The sequence below is a fragment of the Cetorhinus maximus genome, chromosome 3, assembly GCF_964194155.1.
Source record: "Cetorhinus maximus chromosome 3, sCetMax3.hap1.1, whole genome shotgun sequence".
NCBI classification, from domain to species: Eukaryota; Metazoa; Chordata; class Chondrichthyes; order Lamniformes; family Cetorhinidae; genus Cetorhinus; species Cetorhinus maximus.
This window is the reverse complement of record NC_135881.1, coordinates 56,552,343-56,569,308: the sequence shown is the minus strand read 5'-3', so window position 1 is coordinate 56,569,308 and position 16,966 is coordinate 56,552,343. Positions and strand designations below refer to the sequence as shown.

Sequence of the window (16,966 nt, the reverse complement as noted above, 5' to 3'; positions counted from 1 at the left end):
AACTCGTAAATTTTGATGTTCAGAAGGAATTGGCTATAATCGTACAAAAAACAAAGAAAGTTAGCATACAGCTAAAGCAAGCAATTAGGAAGGCAATTGGCGTGGTGGCCATTTTTGCAAGAGGATTGGAGCACAAGAATGAAGAAGTCTTGCTAAACTTGTACAAGACTTTTTTAAAAATTCATTCACTGGATGTGGGCGTCGCTAATTGGGCCAGCATTCATTGCCCATCCCTAGATGCCCTTGAGAAGGTGATGGTGAGCTGCCTTCTTGAACCACTGCAGTCCCTGTTGTGTTGGTACACCCCCAGTGCTGTTAGGAAGGGAGTTCCAGGAAATATATCGCTGTTCTTTCACTGCCCCAGCGACAGTGAAGGAACGGTGACATATTTCCAAGTCAGGATGGTGAGGTACTTGGAGGGGAACTTCCAGGCAGCAGTGTTCCCATCCATCTGCTGCCCTTGTCCTTCTAGATGGTAATGGTCATGGGTTTGGAAGATGCTGTCTAAGTAGCCTTGGTGAATTCCTGCAGTGCATCTTGTAGATGGTGCACACTGCTGCTACTGTGCGCCGGTGGTGGAGAGAGTGAATGTTTGTGGATGGGGTGCAAATCAAGCAGGCTGTTTTGTCGTGGAATGTGTCAAGCTTCTTGAGTATTGTGGGAGCTGTACTCATGGTGCACTCACTTTGGTGAGACCACAACTGGAGTACTGTGTGTGGTTTTTGTCTCCATATTTAAGGAAGGATGTACTTGCATAGGAGGCAGTACAGCAAAAATTCACTAGATTGATTGTCCCTTGGATGAGAAGGTTTTTCTATAATGAGGTTGAGCAAATTTGGTCTATATTCTCTAGAGGTTGAATAGTAATGACTTAAATGAAATGTACAAGATTATGAAGGGTCTTGACTGAGAAGTTGTTTCCCCTGGCTGGGGAATCTAGAACATGAGGGCACAGTTTCAGGATAAAAGGGTGATCATTTAGGACTGTGACGAGGAGAAATTTCTTCACTCAAAGGGTTTAGCTGGAGCGATTTCTGTTCATCTGGTACTGGATGTCTAACAAGCAATCTGACAATTTTCAGACAGTGGGAGTTGAGAAAAGTGGTGGTGAGGTAGAGCTGGGTGTCCTCAGCGTTTTGTAACCTGACAATCGCAAGCTGCAATAAGCTTTTTGGGAAATAATGCAGGACACCCACTTGGAAATTATTTCTTCACAGACGTCAGGCCCATGAGATGAAAACAAAATACTGCAACTGTTGGGAGATTTGAAATGAAAACAGAAAATGCTGGAAAAACTCAGCAGGTCTGGCAGCAGCTGAGGAGAGTAAAACAGAGCTAACGTTTCCAGTCCGTATGACTCTTCTTCATAGCTAAATAGAAGTAGAAATGTGATGGATTTTATACTGTTTAAGAGGGGGAGGAACAGGTGGAGCAAGATAGAGGGTCAGGGTTAGGCGGGACGAAGGAGAGATTGACAAAGATGTTATGGACACAGGACAAGGGGAGTGTGAATGGTAGTAGTAAGTACTAAACAAGTTGCTGATAGTGGCAGAACGTGTTAACAGCAGAAAAAGGGTGAATGCTCTGTGAAAGCGCAACATCGAAACAAGTGACAGATGGCCCTGTGGAGGTTGGGAGAGTGGGGGGAAAGGATTTAAAAAATTGAACAAATAAATAAAAATAAATAAATAATAAAAATGAAATTAAATAAGAATAAAAATAAAAAGTTAAAATTAAAAACAAAAATTAAAAAATTAAAAACTGGATTTAAAAAGGAGCAGAGATCGAGGAGAGTTCATGGTCTGAGGTTGTTGAACTCAATGTTAAGTCCGGAAGGCTGTAAAGTGCCTCATCAGAAGATGAGGTGCTGTTCCTCCAGTTTGCATTCGGATTCACTAGAACAATGCAGAAGACCAAGGACAGACATGTAGGCACGAGAGAAAGATGGTGTGTTGAAATGGCAAGCGACGGTAAGGTTGGGTCATGCTGGCGGACTGAGTGAAGGTGTTCAGCAAAGCAGCCACCCAGTTTGCGTTTAGTCTCCCCAATGTAGAGGAGACTGCATTGGGAGCAGCGAATGTAGTAGACTAAATTAAAGGAGTGCAAGTGAAGTGCTGCTTCACCTGAAAGGAATGTTTGGGACCTTGGAAAGTGCGAGGGAGGAGGTAAAGGGCCAGGTGTTGCACCTTCTGCGATTGGATGGAAAGGTGCCATGAGAAGGGGATAAGGAGTTAAGGGTGATGGAGAAGTGGACCAGGGTGTCACGAAGGGAATGGTCCCTACGGAATGCTGACGGGAGGGTGAGGGGAAGATGTGTTTGGTGGTGGCATCATGCTGGAGTTGGCGGAAATGGCGGAGGTTGATCCTTTGAATGCGGAGGATGGTAGGGTGAAAAGTGAGGACAAAGGGGACCCTATCATGGTTCTGGAAAGGAGGGGAGGGGATGAGGGCAGAGGTGCGGGAGATGGGTTGGACACGGTTGAGGGCCCTGTCAACCACAATCGGGGGGAACCCTCGGTTAAGAAAAAAGGAAGACATGTCAGAAGTATGGTTTTGGAAGGTAGGATTATCTGAACAGATGTGATAGAGGTGAATGAACTAAGAGAATGGGGTGGAGTCATTACAGGGAGCAGGGTGTGAGGAGCTGTAGTCGGGATAGCTGTGGGAGTTGGTGGGCTTGTAATGAATATTGGTAGACAGCCAATCACCAGAAATGGAGAGGCCAAGGAAAAGAGAGGAAGTGTCAGAGATAGACCATGTGAAGGTGATAGAGGGGTGGAAATTGGAAGCAAAATTGATAAATTTTTCCAATCTAGACAAGAGCATGAAGTAGCACCAATACAGTAATCAATGTACTGAAAAAAGAGTTGTGAGAGGGGGCCTGAGCAGGACTAGAATAAGGAATGTTACACATACCCCACAAAAAGAGAGGCATGACTGGGGCCTATGCGGGCACCCATAGCCACACCTTTTATTTGAAGGAAATGAGAGAAGTTAAAGGAGAAATTGTTCAGTGAGAGAACAAGTTCAGCCAGACGGAGGAGGGTGGCGGTGGATGGGGATTGTATGAGCCTCTGTTCAAGGAAGAAGTAGAGAGTCCTCAGACCATCCTGGTGGGGGATGGAGGTGTAGAGGAATTGGGTATCCATGGTGAAGGGAAAGCGGTTAAGGCCAGAAAACTGGGAATTGTTGATGTGACGTAGGGCATCAGTGGAATCACGGATGTAGGTGGGAAGAGACTGGACAAGGGGAAGGAGAATGGAATCGAAATAGGAAGAAATTAGTTCCTTGGGACAGGAGCAGGCTGACATGATTGGTCTACCAGGACAGTCCTGTTTGTGGATTTTGGGAAGAAGGAAGAAGTGGGCTGTGTGGGGTTGGGAGACTATGAGGTTTGAAGCTGTGGAGGGAAGATCTCCAGAGGAAATGAGATCAGTGACAATCCTGGAACCAATGGCTTGGTGTTCGTTGGTGGGGTCATGGTCCAGGGGAAAGTAGGAAGAAGTGTCTAAGAGTTGGTGCTCAGCCTCTGTAAGGTAAAGGTCAGTATGCCAGACAAAAACAGCACCACCCTTCTCAGCAAGCTTAATAACAAAGTCAGGGTTGGACGTGAGAAGGCAGAGTGCAGAAAGTTCAGAAGGGGACAGGTTAGAGTGGGTGAGAGGACGAGAAAAATTAAGATGGCCGTTGTCACGCTGACAGTTCTCAATGGAAAAGATCAAGAGCAGGTAAGAGGCCAGAGGGAGGGGTCCAGGTAGAGGGAGAATACTGGAGGTGGGCGAAGATATCTGTTGAATGGGGAGAGGACCCCTGCCCAAAGAAGTGAGCAAAGAGACAGGATGGTACCAGAAAGGAGTCCGAGACCAAGGGAGCTGCCTGACAACAGTATTTTAATTGGCTCCTGACCAGGTGACCAGGTTTTTGTGTGAAAGCAGTAGAGCAGAAAGCTCCTGCTTGCAAAGAGAAAACATCTGAAATCTCTTTTCCATCTCTATAACCTGCTCTCCCTCTCTCTGAGGAAACACCTGTAAGAAGGAAAAGGGGGAAACCACTGTTAGAGACATTGAAAAGCAAGTTTTCAACCAGTGAACTAAGCACTGAAAGTGCTGGAAGGCCACCTTCTGTCATCAACAAGAACTGAAAGAATTTGGAAGACATTGATCAAAATCAACCCACTGAATCCTGTACTCTGATTGGTGCTATTGAACTGTTTTATCCCACTGTGTGTGTGTATGTGTATGTGTGTATAGGGATTTAAGAAGGGGGTAGAGCTTAAGTTATAGTGTTAGAAGTTAGCAGTTCATATTTCTTTCTTTTGCCACTGGTTAATGACAGTTTGTTCAATAAACAGTTATTTACTTATTAAGTTTGCAAACCTGGTGCCTGTATTTTGTTAACCTAAATTAAACAGTTAGGTAGAATTGGGGCAATCTGGTGGTTCACTAGATTGATTCCAGAGATGCGGGGCTTGATTTATGAGGAGAGGGTGAGCAATTTAGGCCTGTACTCGCTCGAGTTTAGAAGGATGAGAGGAGATCTAATTGAGGTATATAAGGTGCTAAACGGGATAGACAAAGTAGACATGGAGCGGATGTTTCCCCTTATGGGGCATTCTAGAATGAGAGGCCATAGTTTAAGGCTAAGAGGTGGTAGATTTAAATCAGAGATGAGGAGGAATTACTTTTCTCAAAGGGTCGTGAATCTGTGGAATTCACTACCTCAGAGTGCAGTGGATGCCGGGATGCTGATTAAATTTAAGGAGGAGATAGACAGATTTTTAATTAGTAATGGGTTGAAAGGTTATGGGGAAAGGGCGGGAATTTGGAGTTGAGGCCGAAATGAGATCAGCAATGATCGTAACGAATGGCCGGGCAGGCTCGAGGGGCTGAATTGCCTACTCCTGCTCCTAGTTCTTAAGTTTGATCAAACTTTTCACGTTTGTTGCAGCTCAGGGAACAGTGGGGCTTGATATTACAACGCACAATCCCCAGTGAGTCATGACACTGGGATTAGAAGAGGTCAGAGTGACGGGAAGGGGTGGAGGGTCCTGGATGGGCGTTGATATGAATGAGTTGTTGGAGCTTGCGTACCTTAACATCTGAAAGGAAGAGAAAAAGTTTCTTGTTAAGGCGTGGATGAGACGAGGAATAAAATGAAACTGGGGACCAGGACAGCTTTGAGATAGGGTGAGGCGGTTCCGCTAGAGAGAGAGGTTGAGTGTATACATATGGTGGTGCATGACACTGAGTGTGGATCTTAGGATGCGGCAGGAACACCAGTGTGAGGAACATTGTATGTCCCAGAGATGCCTGTTATCCTGGGTGGATTCGAAACATGAGGGATGGAACTTCAGTTGGAATCTATGTGGGGTAAGTTGGAGATGGAGACAGTTGCTGAGGAAGGAAATATGGCTGTGGAAGTGAGTTTTGGTAAACACCTTGTCAAACACCAGAAGGGAAATGGAAAGCAATGAAGGTGAACAGGGCAAAATAGACAAACGGAAATCCTGTCAGAGAGTAGAGCAGTACTTCTTCAAGGTGGCATTCCTGGAAGAGAAGTGACAGTGAATTAAACACTAAGATAACAGCAAAATACTGCAGATGCTGAAAATCTGAAATAAAAACAGAAAATGCTGAAGAAACTCTGCAGGTCTGGCAGCATCTGTGGAGTAGTTCATGAAACTGTGTCCACTGGAGGAGGATTTGTAACCAGAGGGCACAGATTTAAGATTATTGACAAAAGATGGGGGAGGGGCAGGGGCGGATGGGAAGAACTCCTGTTATCAAGCAAGTTGTTATAATCTGGAATGCATTGCCTGGAAGAGTAGAAACAGATTTAAAAGCAACTTTCAAAAGAGGATTGGAATTGTACTGAAAATGAAAAAAATGCAGGGCTATGGGGAAAGAGCCAAGGAGTAAGACTATCAGATAATCAAATACTATCTTAGTAAGCAGCATGGCCTCATGGTCTGTAAGGCTCTGTGCTGTAAGATTCAATGAGGTTGACAAGTTGTTGTTTTTACATTGAAGAATCAGAAAGCTTTAATGTGTTGCATTTGCATTACTTGCACCAACCACATGGACAAATAGGTCACAAAAATAGGGAACGCTTCACTCATTTGCGTGTCATCCTTGCGCAGGGGCCATGCTGATCTTTTCTGTATGGTTCAAGTTTTAGTATATGTGCTGCTGTTTCGCTCACTCGAGGGAATATTAAAGGAGTTCTGCGTATCTAAATAATGTGTCTTACGGGAATTATTGGTACGGCTGCTGTGAGGAAAACGCCCACCTTTCCCGATTGAAGTCTTTCCATTCCCAGAATACAAAGTTGTTTGAAATTAATTCCAACACAAAGTGCAGTAACTTTTAGATCAACTCGAAATCGCCCCAACATTTACAATTGATTTCCAAATGACTTCGCCTTATTGATTAAAATGACAATTGGAGGCTTAATCCACTATAATGTCGGCTCTGAAACGAACAGTCAGGGCGTTTTCCCATGGATGGGTGGGCAGGGCAAGTACTTTTTCAAACTCTTAAAACTTCCATTTGGAACGCTTTCCCCCCCCCCCCCCCGCTGCACTCAAAAGTCTAAACGCATGGAAATGACAATTAACTGTACATTTTAAGATGAGCTTTTAATTTAAAATTTGCTTTGAGGTTTTACAGAGTTCTCAAGATGCCTCGAAGTTACAAAGGGTGGAAGTCTGGCAGACCGGCCCCGCCCTTCTCACAGCATTGAGCCGAGTGCTGTGTGGCTCAACAGCCCGAGCTTGAATGGTGCTGCATTGTGAGAGTAAATCCCCAACTTTGTAACACGCACCGTCAAACACTCTGACATTTAGTAGAAAGCTTGTAAAATGCGTGTGCAATGATGTTACGGGGTTCCGGCTTCCTTTTACGATGACAGCCCCGTTTTCCCCATTTTGTTGTAACTCTCAATGAAACGAGGATTTATGTAACAATCAATGTCCGCTTTGCCTTCGTAATAAACAGGAATATTGCTTTCCTGACGAGCTAGTAGTGCTCGGGCAGAAATGCCTTTTGACCCTGCGTTGCACTGACCTCTGGCGAAATTATCATGGTTCCTCCGAATTCATTTTTATCAAACATGCCTCATCATTGCTTGAAAATCATCACTCCTGATTATTCAAGAAAACGATTAAGATGTTGTCTTGGTCACTGCTTCAATGGCACACTTCAACTAAATGTGTCGAGCAGGAATAGAACAACTCATGTCTGATTCATAATTTAGGCACTAAAGCAGTCCTGGTTTAGATTTAACGGATCTCTGCCCGTTACACTGTACCATTCCACCAGAAGATTAACTTCATGTGTACACTCAGCCTTAGAGAGAAAAAAGTTGCAGATGTCCAGTCTAAAACCAGATACTTGCATTTCAGCTTCCTGCCTCAAGAAGCATTCATTGTGTAAAGTTGTGTGATGGTCCAAGTTGCCAGATGCTGATTGGTCCATGCACTGTCAATCACAGCAATAGTACCTGCCTCATTTATCCCCGGGACAGCATATGTCTTAAGAGCTCCCTATAAGTACCAGGCCAGGCATCAGCGGGCAATCCCTCTCTTTCAGGTTTGAAGCTGTGAAGGGAAGATCTCCAGAGGAAATGAGATCAGTGACAATCCTGGAACCAATGGCTTGGTGTTCGTTGGTGGGGTCATGGTCCAGGGGGAAGTAGGAAGAAGTGTCTAAGAGTTGGTGCTCAGCCTCTGTAAGATAAAGGTCAGTATGCCAGACAAAAACAGCACTACCCTTCTCGGCAAGCTTAATAACAAAGTCAGGGTTGGACGTGAGAGGACAGAGTGCAGCAAGTTCAGAAGGGGACAGGTTAGAGTGGGTGAGAGGACGAGAAAAATTAAGATGGCCGTTGTCACGCTGACAGTTCTCAATGAAAAAGATCAAGAGCAGGTAAGAGGCCAGAGGGAGGGGTCCAGGTAGAGGGAGAATACTGGAGGTGGGTGAAGATATCTGTTGAATGGAGAGAGGACCCCTGCCCAAAGAAGTGAGCAAAGAGACAGGATGGTACCAGAAAGGAGTCTGAGACCAAGGGAACTGCCTGACAACAGCATTGTAATTAGCTCCTGACCAGGTGTCCAGGTTTTTGTGTGAAAGCAGTAGAGCAGAAAGCTCCTGCCTGCAAAGAGAAAACATCTCAAATCTCTTTTCCATCTCTATAACCTGCTCTCTCTCTGAGGAAACACCTGTAAGAAGGAAAAGGGGGAAACCACTGTTAGAGACATTGAAAAGCAAGTTCTCAACCAGTGAACTAAGCACTGAAAGTGCTGGAAGGCCACCTTCTGTCATCAACAAGAACTGAAAGGAATTTGGAAGACATTGATCAAAATCAACCCATTGAATCCTGTACTCTGATTGGTGCTATTGAACTGTTTTATCCCACTGTGTGTGTGTATGTGTATGTGTGTATAGGGATTTAAGAAGAGGGTTGAGCTTAAGTTATAGTGTTAGAAGTTAGCAGTTCATATTTCTTTTTTTTTGCCACTGGTTAATGACAGTTTGTTCAATAAACAGTTATTTATTAAGTTTGCAAACGTGGTGCCTGTATTCTGTTAACCTAAATTAAACAGTTAGGTAGAATTGGGACAATCTGGTGGTTTGATCAAACTTTTCACGTTTGTTGCAGCTCGGGGAACAGCGGGGCTTGATATTACAGCGCACTATCCCCAGTGAGTCGTGACACTGGGATTATAAGAGGTCAGAGAGACAGGAAAGGGTGGAGGGTCCCAGATGGGCATTGGTATCAATGAGTTGTTGCAGCTTGCGTACCTTAAAACCTGAAAGGAAGAGAAAAAGTTCTTTGTTAAGGTGTCAGATGAGACGAGGAATAAAATGAAACTGGGGACTTGGACAGCTTTGAGATAGGGTGAGGCGGTTCCGCTGGAGAGAGAGGTTGAGTGTATACATATGGCGGTGCATGACACTGAGTGTGGATCTTAAGATGTGGCGGGAATACCAGTGTGAGGAATGTTGTATGTTCCAGAGACGTTGGTAATCCTGGGTGAATTCCAAACATCAGTTGGAATCCATGTGGGGTAAATTGGAGATGGAGACAATCGCTGAGGAAGGAAATATGGCTGTGGATGTGCGTTTTGGTAAACACCGTGTCAAACACCAGGAGAGAAATGGAAAGCAGTGAAGGTGAACAGGGCGAAAGCGACAAACAGAAATCCTGTCGGAGAGAAGAGCAGTACTTCTTCAAGGTGGCATTCCTGGAAGAGAAGTGACAGTGAATTAAGCACTAAGATGAAGAGGTTTTACAGAGTTCTCAAGATGCCTCGAAGTTACAAAGAGTGAGAGTCTGGCAGACCGGCCCCGCCCTTCTCACAGCATTGAGCCGAGTGCTGTGTGGCTCAACAGCCCGAGCTTGAATGGTGCTGCATTGTGAGAGTAAATCCCCAACTTTGTAACACGCACCGTCAAACACTCTGACATTTAGTAGAAAGCTTGTAAAATGCGTGTGCAATGATGTTACGGGGTTCTGGCTTCCTTTTACGATGACAGCCCCGTTTTCCTCGTTTTGTTGTAACTCTCAATGTAACGAGGATTTATGTAACAATCACTGTGCACTTTGCCTTCCTAATAAAAAGGAATATTGCTTTCCTGATGAGCTAGTAGAGATGTAGAAATGCCTTTTGACCCTGTGTTGCACTGACCTCTGGCGAAATTATCATGGTTCCTCGGAATTCATTTTTTATCAAACATGCCTCATCATTGCTTGAAAATCATCACTCCTGATTATTCAAGAAAATGATTAAGATGTTGTCCTGGTCACTGCTTCAATGGCACACTTCAACTAAATGTGTCGAGCAGGAATAGAACAACTCATGTCTGAGATTTAGAAGAATGTTGCCAGGGTTAGAAAAGTGTAGCTACCAGGAGAGATTGGATAGGTTGGGGTTATTTTCCTTAGAACAAAGAAGGCTGAGAGGTGACTTGATTGAGGTGTACAAAATTATGAGGGGAATAGATAGAGTGGACAGCATAAAATTGTTTCCCTTGGTGGAGAATTCTAGAACCAGGGGACATAGATTCGGGATAAGTGGCAGAAGGTGTAGGGGGGACATGAGGAAGAATTTTTTTACGCAGAGGGTAGTGTGTGTCTGGAATTCGCTGCCCAAGTTGGTGGTAGAGGCAGAAACTCTATACTCTTTTAAAAAGTACCTGGATCTGCACCTTAAGTGCTGTAAGCTGCAGGGCTATGGGCCGGGTGCAGGAAGGTGGGATTAGAAAGGGCACCTGGGTGTCCTCACGCTGGCATGGACAAGATGGGCCGAGTGACCTCCTTCTGTGCTATGTCTTTTCTGTGGTTCTATGATTTATAATTTAGGCACTAAAGCAGTCCTGGTTTAGCTTTAACGGATCTCTGCCCGTTACACTGTACCATTCCACCAGAAGATTAGCTTCGTCTGTACACTCAGCCTTAGAGAGAAAAAAAAAGTTGCAGATGTCCAGTCTAAAACCAGATACTTGCATTTCAGCTTCCTGCCTCAAGAAGCATTCATTGTGTAAAGTTGTGAGTGATGGTCCAAGTCTGTTGTTGCCAGATGCTGATTGGTCCATGCACTGTCAATCACAGCAATAGCACGTGTCTCATTTATCCCTGGGACTATAAATACCAGGCCAGGCATCAGCAGCCAATCCCTCTCTTGAAGGTTTGAAGCTGTGGAGGGAAGATCTCCAGAGGAAATGAGATCAGTAACAATCCTGGAACCAATGGCTTGGTGTTCGTTGGTGGCGTCGTGGTCCAGGGGGAAGTAGGAAGAAGTGTCTAAGAGTTGTCGCTCAGCCTCTGTAAAGTAGAATTCTTGTTATCAAGCAAGTTGTTATAATCTGGAATGCATTACTTGAAAGAGTAGAAACAGATTTAAAAGCAGCTTTCAAAAGATCATTGGAATTGTACTGAAAATGAAAAAATGCAGGGCTATAGGGGAAGAGCAAAGGAGTGGGACAACAGATACTCAGATAATCAAATACTATCAAAGTGTCTTAATAAGCAGCATGGCCTCATGGTCTGTAAGGTTCTGTGCTGTAAGATTCAATGAGGTTGACAAGTTGTTTTTTTAAATTGAAGAATCAGAAAGCTTTAATGTGTTGCATTTGCATTACTTGCACAAACCACATGGACAAATCGGCCATGGCCCGTAGGACTTGCTCGGAGCGGTACTACCGGAGGCATGACAGAACCATCGGACGCAGATTAATTGGCTAGTTTAACCTAATGGTTACGCATCCAAAAGGGGGGGCTGAAGATGCAGAAAATTTGGATTTATTCCTCGGACCTTTCAATTGGCGCTGCGAGCAGGGTACAAAGGACGCAGGACACCGACATGGAACCAGGACGAGTCACAGTGTACATTTTTATTCATACTAAATCCGACTCCGTCCAGACCCAGGAAGTGTCAGGCGCCCTGCGTATCCGAAACCTAGGCTTCAGGCAATAGTTCAAGGGGTGGTAAGGGTGGGGTAGAAACACATGTATTATAGATTGTTATAATTACATCCGGTATTAATCGCAAGTAACGAGCTCGGTCAGAAAGGACCCAGGTAAGAACTTTACCTCTGACGACAACTATAACCCGACCGTCTTATCCAGAGATGGCCAGTAGTGACAAACTCGAGTGGGGACCAGAGGGATCCCTGACACAGCATTTAGCTGACAAAATAAGAAATTGATAGGCAAAATGATAAAGAACAATTGGAACCCATTTGACTCACCCACTGATCAGAGAAAACGGTGGGATAATCAGAAAAAAGACAAAGATGATAAAGCATGGATCCTAATGTTAAGACAACACATAGAGTTAAGTAAGAAAGTAGATAGAATGTTGGCTGCAAATCCCAAAATGAAGGCAAACGCTGCTTAGGTACTTAGGACACGAGATCAGTCAGGGAACCAAGATCATACCACAGGCCAGGAAAATGGCCATCACAGACATGCCTCGCCCCACCACAGTAAGGGGCGTCGGAAAGGTCATGGGACTTTTCAACTACTGCTACAACTTCCTACCCTAGTTTGCAGCAACGGCTGCGCTGCTTCAGAGGTTAGTAAAGAGAGGAAAGTCCGGGACAGAAAAGATCGAATGGGGACCAGAGCAAGAGACAGTATATACAGAGTTGAAGGCTGGTCTCATGTCAGCACCGGCCCTCAAGCTACCCGACATGTCCCATCCGTTCCACCTTTACACAGTATAGATGGGGATTTTTACAATGCAGTAGTGACACAATAATGAGGAGAAAGTATGAGACCCGTAGCATATTATTCCACACAGTAGTCCCCTGTAGTGAAGGGACTGGCTAAGTGTGTGGCAGCGCTAGACTCTGCTGCGTGGCAGTCCGGGTGTGTGAACCTGTCACCATGTCTGGACAAATAATACTGCACACCCAGCATACTTTAGTGGAGTTGTTAAACACTGGGAAACTGAAAGCAGTGTCAGACTCCAGACGGGCAGCATGGGAAGCTGTGTTACTACCAAAAGATAAGGCAGTACAGATCATAAAGGATACTAAAGTTAATCCAGCAGACGGAATGATATCCGAAAGGGAACCGCACCAGTGTCAGATGAGATTCGAAAAGAGGTGGAGCGGGCATCTCAGATGAACTACTTGAGAACCCAGATTTGATCCTCTATGTGGATGGATCTAGAAGATACATAAACGGGCAACTTCGGGTTGGGTGGGCAGTCATAGACCAGAATGAAGAGAATATCCTAAAAGGGGGATTAGAAGGGGCCCTGTCAGCTCAGGTAGCTGAACTGATTGCCCTTATGGAGGCCCTCAAAGCGGCTAAAGGCAAGAGGGTGAACGTGTATACTGACAGCCGGTATGCATTCGGGAGAGTCCACAACTACATGGCAGCATGGAATAGGAGGGGATTCATCACCTCAGGAGGGGGGCACATAAGGCACGAGAATGTAGTACGAGAATTAGTGGAAGCAGCTCGGGCGCCCGCAGAGGCGGCAGTTATTAAAAGACAGACGCATAGGAAAACCAGCAACTGGTAGGGGATGGATGGATGTGCTCCCCTGCATATTGATGCAACTGAGGGCGACCCATAACAGGACAACTGGGTTAACCCCTTATGAGTTGATGCCCGGGAGGGCTATACGCTTGCCAGAGGGCATTGCCACTGGAAGCGAGGATATGGGACCCATCAGAGATAAAATTAAAAACCATATTAAGCAATTGGATGGACAGCTAAAGGAATTACAACAGTAAGTGAAGGACCAACAGGCTATCAGGGATTTAGAAGAGAGGACAAAAGGGGGACGGACCCCAGTCACCACCGGCTGAGGTCGGAGACATGGTGTTTGTTCAAATCACCCCTAACCAACCTGGCTTTGCCCCAGAATGGACTGGACCATACAAAATTATTTTGACCAGCGATTCATGTGCCTGCGTCAATATGAAGGGAAAAGGTAGGTGGAAACACTGGTCGCAACTGAAAAGGTATGATGTAAGTAAGAAAGACTGAATTACCAGGCAGTGGGGGGAAAACGGGCAACGAGCAGTCCACACTGTGTTAGGATTCATTCCCGATCTGGGGGACTGGCCTTCCGAAAGACAAAGGGGGAATCCTCAACTACGGGGAGGGTCACTGTGGGCTGTGCACAAGGAGGGGTGAACAGCAGAAAGCTGCCTCTTATATACGACCTAACACCTGGTGATCACCAGCAGTATGCTTCATTGCAGAAATAATAATAACCGGGTAACCTCCACGCCAAGATGGAAAAAAGCTGGGTGTTGATAATCATTACCAGGGCCCTGGCTATTGCAGCCACCGGCATACAGAACATAAACCGTGAAGCAGTGGCTGGTATGGGCTTATACTACAAGAATATCAGCGACGGATACTGCATGAAAGGAGGTGTAAATGTCACAATGGAAAGGTCAATGCTCTTCAAGTGTGGCTCTGGGCTTATGCAACTGTCCATTGGAATGAGCGATGGAGAGAGCCTAAGGCAGAGCTTGGATATGGGAATGGAATTCCGATGGAAAAATAAGGCCCCAACATGCTTCCATATCAGCATTGGTTTGGACGGACCCTGTGTGAAGGGGGCACAGGTCCAGATATAATGTGTGAGAGATTTTTCGCAATTTACCGTCACACCCCGGGACAACAACAACTGAGGTCACTGTCCTTGGGAGGAGGACTTGGGAATGACAGATACGTGGCATTGGAACTTGAGACCCAAAAACAGTGTTGACTACAACGGCGGACCCCCGGAGTGACACCACCCCGCTATCACAGGACACAATGACACCACAGAGACTATCTTGTCCAGACATGACCCACAGAATGGACTGGTACTGTGTATGGACAGTGAACAATTGTATGATAGCGTTAAACATGAAATTGTACCGGTAATTGTGAACCTGGCAGGTATACAACTGCCTGAGTATTGCAGTAACCAAGCGCCCCCTACGAAAACCATACAAATTACTGAGTAAGGCTGTGATTAATTAGGCGGCCGACGCCACTAGATTCAGAGGACTTGCTGCTTTCCACTGCCAGAAGAGAGGGTTAGTTAACATTGTACTTGACAGGGGTGAACACAGGGACTTCCCTGGTAAACTCTCTCGACATTCAAGGAATCAACTCTGAGGTCATGAATCTTAAAGGGATCAAGAGGCAGCTGTTCATAAGAGCAGCGAGGGGCAGAGAAACGGCAGCAGCCCTAAGGAGCAAGAGTGTGGCATCTCTATTGGAAAGCGTACATGTTATAGAGACCCATGCTAAAACCACCAACCAATTAATAGAAAGGGAGGAACGACAAGAGGACAGCACCCAAAAAAAAAAACCAGCTGTGCCACGCTTATGGCCAGTGGGTGATCGGGCAATTAAGGTACAATCAGGTCCAGATCCAAAGGGGGGAGGTACCGGGCTGGATCAACAGTACCCGGTTGCGGGGAATGGCCAAGAACCCAGGTGCCATCAATGCCTGTACATTGAAAGGAATGACCACGGTGTATCCGGTGATTCAGAAGTACACCACAAACCAAATGAACGTGATAGGCATGGTATCGGCAATCCCCTCAGTCACAGCAGACACGGGCCTGCACCCTCAGTACCAACATTGGGTTAATTCGAGACGATGACTCCCGCTGGTACTGCCCCATAGACATGCATGCCATACACAAGAATGAGGACATACACGGGGTATCACTGAGCGGGTGCAGGAGGAAAGGTAGCCTCACGATTTGCCCCCATTCAGTCGGAACGGGGGGGGGCGCTAGATGAATGCGGGTACAACCGAATGGAGGGCTGTGTGTTAGAAATTACCCACAGAGAAAACCATCACACCCGCTCAGGATACAAAGGAAAAGGGGATTACTATGTAACAACTACTGAGCAGTCATACATGTATGAAAGCCTACATTGCAACATCACCATCCCCAACTTCTGCTTTAAACCCCAGCTCCCAGTTACTATCGGACACATGCAAATGGTATACATCAAACAAAGGGGTCAGGTCTCAGGCAACACTTCCGACACACTCCACGATACCCTGGAACAGTATAAGGAACTTAAGCAGGCCCCAATTCCCCACCTTCCCGAAAATCTGACAAAGATTAAAGGTGACTTATGAAAGGTGATGAAACAGTATTATGTGTTACAGGCGGTGTTTAAAAGGCTAGTCAATGATATGGAAGAGCAATTGAGAAATCCGATATGGTGGGAGCAAGTGTGGGACTGGGGGCTGAATATAGATATACACCCCTGGATAAGAATAATCTCTCATATACTCGTCGCAGTGCAGCTAGTGTTAGCATTGGCATGGGGAATTGCAGCATGTCACACCTGTAAGAAGAAAGCCCTTAGACATAGGACAAAAATAATCTTAAAGGAGCGACAATGGCTGCTGGGACAGGACACAATATTAATGTAGTAGGGTCCCAGCCTCCCATCTTGGTGGCAGCACACCACAGGAAAGTCAGGGGTCTCGGAATTTAGGAAGCTTAAAAACTTGGGGAGAGGTCCGGGTGATGCCATGGCCCATAGGACTTGCTCAGATCTGTAACAACGGAGCCATGACAGAACCATCGGACGCAGATTAATTGGATAGCTAACGGTTACACATCCAAAAGGGGGGACTGAAGATGCAGAAAATTTGGACTTATTTTAAAGTGCCAACCAGGTCCAGCCGCTAGGGCGCCAAAGCATACACGGACCATCACAGCCTTACATGAAAGCTAAAAACTTGTACAAAGGGCTCAGCTGTAAATTTACAATTAGGAAATGGGAGACACACACGGGCGGGGACACGGGATAACTCAATCAAGAAATGGGGAAGGCCATTTCACACCGCCTGATAGCCTCGAACCACATCCAGTCAGCCCCCCGTAAACCTTTTGTATAGAACAAACATATATTCTTTGCTATCTCCAAAAGAACAATACACAGTCTCTGCACTGCAATTATTGTACAAGAACACAATTATCAGCCCACTGGGGGGTCATTGTGCTGTGGCCTTTGTCTAACTAATATCATTAAGTTGTAACTGATAGTAAAAAATATATAAACAGTGCTCATTTGAACCTCAGTGGAGAAGCGCCTGGATTGCCCAGTGTTTGCTCACCGCATACGTAATAAAGGAACCACTTGAATATTGTATCTGGACTCTGAGTGTTGAAATTTTGTACTAGAGTATTCCTCGGACCTTTCAAGTCCATGAAACTGTGTCCACTGGAGGAGGATCTGTAACCAGAGAGCACAGATTTAAGATTATTGACAAAAGGTGGGGGGAGGGGCAGATGAGAAGAATTCTTGTTACCAAGCAAGTGTTATAATCTGGAATGCATTGCCTGAAAGAGTAGAAACTGATTTAAAATAGCGAACGCTTCACTCATTTGCGTGTCATCCTTGCGCAGGGGCCATGCTGATCTTTTCTGTATGGTTCAAGTTTTAGTATATGTGCTACTGTTTCGCTCAC

General features: G+C 45.6%; 2 non-coding genes across 2 annotated transcripts; both read right to left on the bottom strand.

Annotated features, from left to right (window-relative positions):
• Positions 1-6,094: 6,094 nt before the first annotated feature.
• LOC144679264 (U6 spliceosomal RNA) lies at positions 6,095-6,201 on the bottom strand. Its single transcript, XR_013576294.1, has one exon. It is a non-coding gene; the product is annotated as a U6 spliceosomal RNA (small nuclear RNA).
• Positions 6,202-16,859: 10,658 nt separating this feature from the next.
• Positions 16,860-16,966, bottom strand: LOC144679265 (U6 spliceosomal RNA). Its single transcript, XR_013576295.1, has one exon. It is a non-coding gene; the product is annotated as a U6 spliceosomal RNA (small nuclear RNA).